Genomic DNA, 8,469 nt, shown 5'->3' on the forward strand with positions numbered 1-8,469 from the left:
AGGTCATAAACCAGTGTCATAAAGAAGATTCCATAAAAGAATTCCGCGCTGCCACGATCAGCGCCATTACTGATGCGCCTGAGGACCTTGAGCTTGACCACCCACGTAATGTGCCAAACTTGGTGTAATTTGGAGGTTCTAGCAGGGAAAGGGGTTGTCCGCTTTAGACACCCCTAGGGCATGGGAAGGTAACAAAGGGGGGTCCCTAGACCAGGATCCCCTTCTGTTACCCTCTATATAGAGCAGCTCTCCTTTGGGAGTTCATGGACTGATCTATGACTCTAATGGGTGATAAATTGGGAGGGATTATTTATCCTATTAGGGATTAGGCATAACGAACTGTAACCAAATGTCCAATTTTTTGAGAGGCGGACCTGGATCTGTAAGGGAGAAATTATACATCCACCTGGCCAATCAGATCAACCAAATTCGCTCCATCAATCAATGTGGTGACAGATATCGCAGCCAGATCTCTCCCACATCCGCTTTATCACATTTATAGTCTGTATTTGTTATGTCATTCTCTGTAAATCTGGTAAAATGTACAAATTGTACAATTCTGCAGTTACATCTGTTATATATTGGCACTAACTCTCTAAGCCCAATGGAAGGGCAGCCCTCCATCCATGGTTCCATAGAGGTTTCCTCCACAGGGGGTTTTCCTCTCCTGAGTGCTGGAGGGTGACTCTTCGTGAGTCGGGGGTTGTGCTATTTTCGGTGTCATGTAAATTTAAATAAAATTTTGACCATTTGACACCTAATTGCAATGCTTCGTGTATTTATTTTGTGTGCTTCTGTCTGATTAATTTTGTTTGGGGGTCGGGGTCTATCACATACGGCTGGACATGTGCCAGCTGCACAGAACCCAGTAAGCACATTTTGCCCCAGGGGTCGCCCCTGCTCCGATGATGATGGTGAAGAGGAGACAAACATTACAGCACAACTCCTGGACGCATGCTCTCATCATTGGATAAAAGAATTGTATTACAGCAGTATAAGCAGATTACTCATCTATTCCTGTAATTTCCGTAGTCTTCAATGGAGAAGGCTGCAAGCAAGATGGTCTATAGGAACAGAGGCTACACAGAATCTTCTTTATCCTGATAGGTGATGGTTCAGTGTCATGTAAATTTAAATAAAGTTGAGAACATTTGACACCTAATTGCAATGCTTCATGTATTTATTTTGTATGCTTCGGTCTGATTTTGTTTGGGAGTCGGGCTCCATCACATATCACTGAGTGACACGTCTGACATCTGCCGGCTGCAGTTTTGCCCCAGGGGTCGTCCCTGCTCTGGGGAGTATGATGGAGCAGAGAAGATAAGCATTACAGCACAGCACCTGCAAGTGAGCGCTCATCCTCAGAATAAGGACTTATATTACAGGATTACAAGCAGCTTCCTCGCCTCATTCACACAGTGAGCATTTTGGGCAGTAATTTACATTAGTATTTGTAAGCTAAAAACCAGAGGGGAACAAACACAGAGAAAAATAATAACTGTACCACTCTCACCTCTTCTGTGTTTTGGATCCACTCCTGGCGTCTGTTAACAAATACTGATGCAAAATATCGCCATGTAAAAGGGCCCTAAATCCTTACTGACTGATTGGACAATTCTTTACAAAAAAACAATATATGCCTCACCATGCATTTAATCCATCCTGCTGCTCATATCTTCTGGGCTCAGACCCACAATGCCGTGACTCTCGGCCAGTGTACATAAGGAGAAAGTGGGGAAAGTCTCCAATAAAAAATAATTCTCACTTTATTGGTGCAAAATCTTAAAATATATAAAAGTCCATGATAGCGGAGATGCAATCTCAACGCGTTTCTGGTTATGCCCTTAGTCAGTGATCCTGTTGTCATGACAACCCGCGCCTCCAGGTATCCCAGCGACGGTGGCCTGCTTAGACCAAGCTAGGAGCATGGTCTCAGAGGCTTCTATCACTGTAACACTGACAGGTAGAATTCATTGCAATGCTTTATAACAGCGATTATACTAATAAAAGCTAGTCCCATAGAGGGACTAAATGAAAAAGTAAAAAAAAGAATGTGAAAAAATATTTAAAAAAAAAAACCTAATCAAAAAATAAACTGAAAAGAAAATGAAAATAATGTTATATCAATAAATGGGTAAATTCATACAAAAACTAAAATAAACCAAAAAGGTCCACATATTTGTTATCATCACGTCCACGGCCTATAAAACGGTCACACTACTTAACGCCTTCAGTGAACATTGAAAAAAAAACTATTCTTTTTCATCTTACCACCAAACAAAGAGCGGAATAAAACACGATCAAAAAGTTGAATGGAAATAGAAATGGTATAGCTGAAAACTAGCGACGAGCGAGCGCTAAAATGCTCGGGTGCTCGCTGCTCAAGTCAAGCAAATTGGAATACTCGGCTGCTCGGTCCAAGTAACGAGCCCAATGTAAATCTATGGGAAACTCCAGCATTCTTTCAGCGCCTCCCCCCCCCCCCGGCGGTCTGCAGAGGGCCTAAAAATTGCCCAAATCGATGGGAACAGAACTCAAATGACAGGGGAACAGCATGGGGAAGACTCCTGGAAGCATTTCTGACTCCCAGGTCAATGATGTCAACAATGTTGTCAGAGGTATTACGCCACTTTTACAGACTCACAATAAAACATACAAAAACTAAACTAAAATAGATTTTCCTGGGAATTATGTTAAGGAACATCCTTTCCAGGGTAATGAATTGTATACAAGGCAAAATAAATAACCAAAAACAAAAATGCTCCTTCACACCTTGGGCTATGTTCACACATAGCGTTTTTGATGCATTTTTGCATTGCTTTCAACCGTGACAAATGTATTCACCGGGAAATGGCATTTTAACATTTTACAACCTTATCTGGCCATGTGGTGTGTGAAACATCATCAGACACATCCTGTTTCATTTATGAAGGAGGGATTGTGAAAGTCACAAACACTATTTTTACTGCCTTACTATTCTTAAAGGGCCAGCAGTCGGCTATGCTTTGTTGTTCCCATTATTAAAGAGTGGGTCTCCTATACTGTTATTGCATATGCAGTGACTGCAAGGGCTGCCAAAAATTTGGACGCAACCCAATACCTCTTTGAAGAGACAGAGGAGGGTCTCAGTAAAAAAAAATATTCCCATTATAAAGGAGTGGGTCTCCTATAGTGGTAATGCCCATGCTGTGACTGCAAGGGCTGCCAAAATTTGGGAAAAACCCCACTAACAATTTAAAGACACATAGAGCTGGGCCACAGTAATGACATGTTCCCACTATAAAGGATAAGGATCTGCTATACAGTTATAGGGTATGCAGTGAGCCCAATAGCTGTAAAAATTTAGGAAAAACCCCACTAACAATTTAAAGACACATAGAGCTGGGCACAGTAACAACATGTTCCCATTAGAAAGGAGAGGGTCTCCTATCCAGTTATAGGGTATGCAGTGGGTCCAACGGCTGCCAAAATTTAGAAAAAACCCTATTAACAATTTAAAGACACATGGAGCTGGGCTACAGTAATGAGTACGACATGCTCCCATTAAAAAGGAGTTGGTCTCCAATACTATTTGCGTATGCAGTGAATGCAACAGCTGCCAAAAATTACGAGGCACTCCAATGCCCCTTGCAAGAGATGTAGAGGTTGGAGGGCCTCCTGAAAACAATGTTCCCATATTTAGGAAGTGGGTCTCCCATACTGTTTGCCAATGCAGTGAATGCAACGGCTGCCAAAAATTTGGGGGCACTCCAATGCCCCTTGCAAGAGACGTAGAGGTCGGAGGGCCTCCTGAAAACAATGTTCCCATTATTAGGAAGTGGGTCTCCCATACTCTTTGCCTATGCAGTGAATGCAACGGCTGCCAAAAATTTGGAGAAACTCCAATGCCCCTTGCAAGAGAAGTAGATATGGTGATATGGTAGATATGGTAGTGATATGGAGGAGGATGTGAAGGATGAGGAGAAGGAGGAGGACAAGAGCAAATAGACAAAATCAGGAAGCGTATACCCATGTCTGGGTGTGAAGACAGAGGTGCATGGGAATACAGTTAGACCTCCCAAAAAAAAGACACTGTATTTGAGTTTATGTTACGCTGCTATCATTCAGTGGTGTTGAGAAGTCTGGCCCAAACCAGCCTTTGATCATTTTTGTATGAGTCAGCCTGTCAGCATTTTCAGTTGACAGCGGCAGGGCAGGCCAGGACCTCCAAGGTGTAGAGAGCCAGTTCATGCCACGTGTACAGCTTGGATACTCAATAATTATAAGGCACAGAGGAATCAAGGACTACGTTGGCACAGTTGGCAAGGTACTCCCTCACCATCTTCCGAAACTTTCCCCTCTTTGGGAGAGTACCCCGCGCCTCAGGACCTGTGCGATGGGAGGGTCTGAGAAAACTGTCCCAGAACTTTGACAGTGTTCCCCTGCCTCTGCTGGATTGAATTTGTGTCTCTCTCGCCTGTACTCCTTGGTTGTTCAACGAACTGTGACCTCTGTCGCCAGCATTTTCAGATGGGAATTTTTTAAATAATTCCGCAACAAAAGCCTTCTCGTACGGCACCATTTTAGAGGCCTGTCCTGCAAGGGAATAAGAGACAGAAAGTTCTCCTTGTAGCGTGGGTCTAGAAGTGTCACCAACCAGTAAGGACTGTCATCCAAAGTTTGGACAATGCAAGGATCACGGGAAAGGCTGCGTAACATAAACTCAGCCATGCGTGCCAGATTGCTGACAGGCAAGACTTCTGTGTCCTCACCAAGAGGATGACTGACCATGCTCTTCATGACTGGAAGCCATGGGATTTTATGAGCTGTCCCAGGCCAAGGGTATAGATTGAGAAGAGTAGGGGTCCTAGTCCTAGGACAGAACCTTGAGGGACTCCAACAGAGAGGTGGCGGGATGAGGAGGTAGTGTGGGAGGGGGGGGCTAAATGTGCGGTTGGAAAGGTATGAGGAGATCCAGGATAGGGCAGGGTCTTTGACTCCAAAGGAAGACAGGATCTGCAGTAGGAGGCAGTGGTCAACTGTGTCGAAGGCAGAGGACAGGTCAAGAAGAAGGAGTACTGTGAATTGTCTGTTAACTTTGTTGGTAAGTAAGTCATTAGTAATTTTGGTAAGGGCAGTTTTGGTGGAATGGTGGGGGCGGAAACCAGATTGTTGGTTATTGAAGAGAGAGATAGATGAAAAGTGAGAGGAAAGTTCAGCGTGAACGTGTTGCTCAAGGAGTTTGGAGGCAAATGGGAGAAGCGATATGGGTCGGTAGCTGGACAAGGCGGTTGGGTTGAGGGATGGCTTTTTGAGGATGGGAGTGATTGTGGCATGTTTGAAGGCAGAGGGGAAGGTACCAGAAGTTAGTGATAGGTTGAAAAGATGGGTTAGGGATGGGATGAGTGTGGGGGTGAGGTTGGGGGGGATGGGGTTGAGTGCACAAGTGGTGAGGTGTAATTTGGAAAGGAGACGAGTGAGTTCTCCTTCCATGATGTTGGAAAGGGAGGTTATGGGGGAAGAGCAATGGTCTGGGAAACAAAGGGGTTGTGGTGGTCGGACAGTAAAGATTTGCCGTGTTTGGTCAATCTTGTTTTTGAATTGTGTGGCAAACTCCTCAGCAGGGATGACGGAGTTTGGAGGGGGCAGTGGTGGGTGGAGGAGAAAGTTAAAAGTGTTGAATAACGGTTTGGGGTTGTAGGATAAGAAAGATATGACGGTTGTGAAGTAGGCCAGCTTAACAGAGGCGAGGGTTGATTTGAATGCGAATGTTGTTGTTTGAATGCAGTGAAGACATCTTGCGAATGTGTTTTCCTCCAACGCCGTTCCGCAACCCTGGACGCTTGCTGAAGCGGTTTAGTGAGGGTGTTGTGCCAGGGTTGCCTATTGACTCGTCGCGCTCTGCCATGCACAAGAGGGGCGACCGAGTCAATAGCTGATGCGAGAGTGGTATTGTAGAAAGCAGTGGTGCTGTCAGTGTCGTGGAGTAAAGATGTCAGTGGTAGAACAGAGTCAGAGAGTGTGTGAGTGTCTAGATATGCAAGGTTTCTGAGGGGGTGTGCTAGTTGCTGGACATGTGTGACAGGTGAGGAGGATAGGGGTAGGGGGGAGGTTGTAAGGTTAGATAGGGAGCAGAGTTGGGTGAAGAAGATGAGGTCTAGTATGTGTCGGTCTGTGTGGGTGGCTGAGGAGGACCACTGAGTAAGTCCAAAGGATGAAGTAAGTGACAGGAATTTGGATGCTGTTGACTGGCGAGTGTCAGTGGGGATGTTGAAATCGCCCATGATGATTGTGCAACGTCAGCAGAGAGAAAGTAAAGAAGCCAGGTGGAGAATTGGTCAATAAAGGCAGTGACTGGGCCTGGAGGTCGGTATATGACAGCTACTTGGAAGGAGAGTAGATGAGGACAGAGTGGACTTCAAAAGAAGGGAGAGTAAGGGAGGGTAGAGGTGGGATAGGGCTAAAGGAGCAGTTGGTAGAAAGGAGAAGACCCACTCCTTCACCATGTCTGTTACCAGGGCGAGGAGTGAGCGTGTGTGTGAAGTGGTGGCCACCGTAACACAGCGCAGCAGGGGAGGCAGTGTCGGAGGGTGTCAACCATGTCTCTGTGATGCCCAGGAAAAAGAGATGACGAGAGGTAAAGAGGTCGTGGACAAAATGGAGCTTGTTGCAGACATAGCAGGCGTTCCAGAGTGCTCCAAAGAGAGGGAGCAGGGTGGGTGGTCATCAGCGGCACGGGTTTTACGTAGGAGAGGTTGCTGTAGTTTGCAGTTGGTTGGAAGCAATAGGAGGGGGTATTGGTGGGAGGTGTGAGCTGTTTGGGTCCAGGATAGGACTGGATAGGACTGTCGCCAGCAGTGAGGAGAAGCAGAGAAAGGGAGAGCAGGTGGGAGAAGGAGAGTGTCCGGCTTGTTTTATGTTTTGGTAGGATAGCTCTGAGTTTGAGGAGCAGGTCTGCAGATGAGGTCAGGTGGGGAGGTAAGAGGGAAGGAGAGATGATTATTTGGTTAGAGGGTGCTGGGGTTTGAGGACAGCAAAGGAGAGTAAGGTTTAGTGGTGCCAAGAAACTAAGGGCGTATGTAAGCATAATGAAGGTTTAAGCGTGAATGAGAAAGAGAAAGAAAAGAGGATCATATCTCATTAGACTACCATTCACTGGTGTACACCACCATAATTATATCGAGTATACACTGGGAAGGGAAAAGAGGAAAAGATGTGAATGGAAAATAAAATATAATGTTTATTGAAAATTACTTTATTTACTTATTTTCTAGACTTTATCAAGTAAGGCTGAGTTCACACGATGCGTATTTCATGCGTTTCCGCGGCGTTTTTGCAGTTGCGCAAACGCCACGGAAACGCATGAAAAACGCATGGTAGAAGGGAAGCAATGTTCCCCAATGGAAATCCGCATGTGCTGTGCCCATGATGCGGATTTTTCCGCAGCGTAAACGCTGCGCTCAAAAATCCGCAGCATGTCATTTAATCTTGCGTAAACGCGGCGTTTTCGCCGCCATTGACTTGCATTAGAACGCGCCAATACCGTAAGACTGCATCTGTACTTGTGTAGCACCCCGAGGACTCGGCTGCTACAGGGGTATTGCACCTCAAACCAGAGGTGTGGTATTCCACTCCCGGGTAAGGATGGAGTGTGGAACAGAGATCAGATAGCTGCATGCACTACACTCACCCCATTTCCAGGGGACAGAACAACGGTACTCCCACCAGGTAGATGTGCAGGTACGACAGCGTCTGTCCCTGGCTGGAGTGGGGAGGAACATCCTAGTGGTGTAGGAGCAGATAGGGGAGGGACTCTGGGCATAGGTAGGAGCCCATTGGGTGCTAGTCACCTGGGCTCGGGTGTCAGAGGGAGTATATAAGGTGGGCACCATCTTAAGACAGGGTTCAGTTCAGCCTGGAGGAGTTGTGAGAGGAGCTCAGCCAGAGAGGGCTGACAGGGAGCTGTGGCTCCGTCTGGGCCCAGCTCCAGAGCCAGGCCTGAAGCCGAGAGAGAGAGAGAGAAGGAAGAAGAGGAACACAGAGAAAGGCCCAGAGACGCAAGCATAGAGGGAACCCTGAGATCCCACGAGAGAACCAAAACGGGTGAAGGGTTGGCAGAGAAGGGTACCGGATCCCAAACTGGTGGAGGCCAATTATCCTTAGCCAGGAACCGGAGGTCGTGGTCAAGTTTTGGCACGACCCCTCACCACATCCACCAGGAAGGCACGCCACATAGGGTCAGGGAAACCGGAGAGAGGTTTTACCCCCATAAGGCCCGAGGAAGCCGGACAAAGGTGGGTCCCTGGTGGGGACGGCCAGTAGGAAGGAAGAGAGGGGAGCTCTGGACCACGCTCTGGAATTGCCTGGGAGTTGGCCGAGTCCCTGACCTGGTGGACGCAGCATGACTCGGGTGGTCCTACTGTGCACAAGGACCTGATAAAGAACTGTGAGTAAAGCTTTTGAAACTGCACTTCCCGCCTCCGTGTTCCG

Source organism: Phyllobates terribilis, unplaced genomic scaffold, assembly GCF_046119375.1.
Source record: "Phyllobates terribilis strain yellow unplaced genomic scaffold, ASM4611937v1 Scaffold_199__1_contigs__length_3552030, whole genome shotgun sequence".
Lineage (NCBI taxonomy): Eukaryota > Metazoa > Chordata > Amphibia > Anura > Dendrobatidae > Phyllobates > Phyllobates terribilis.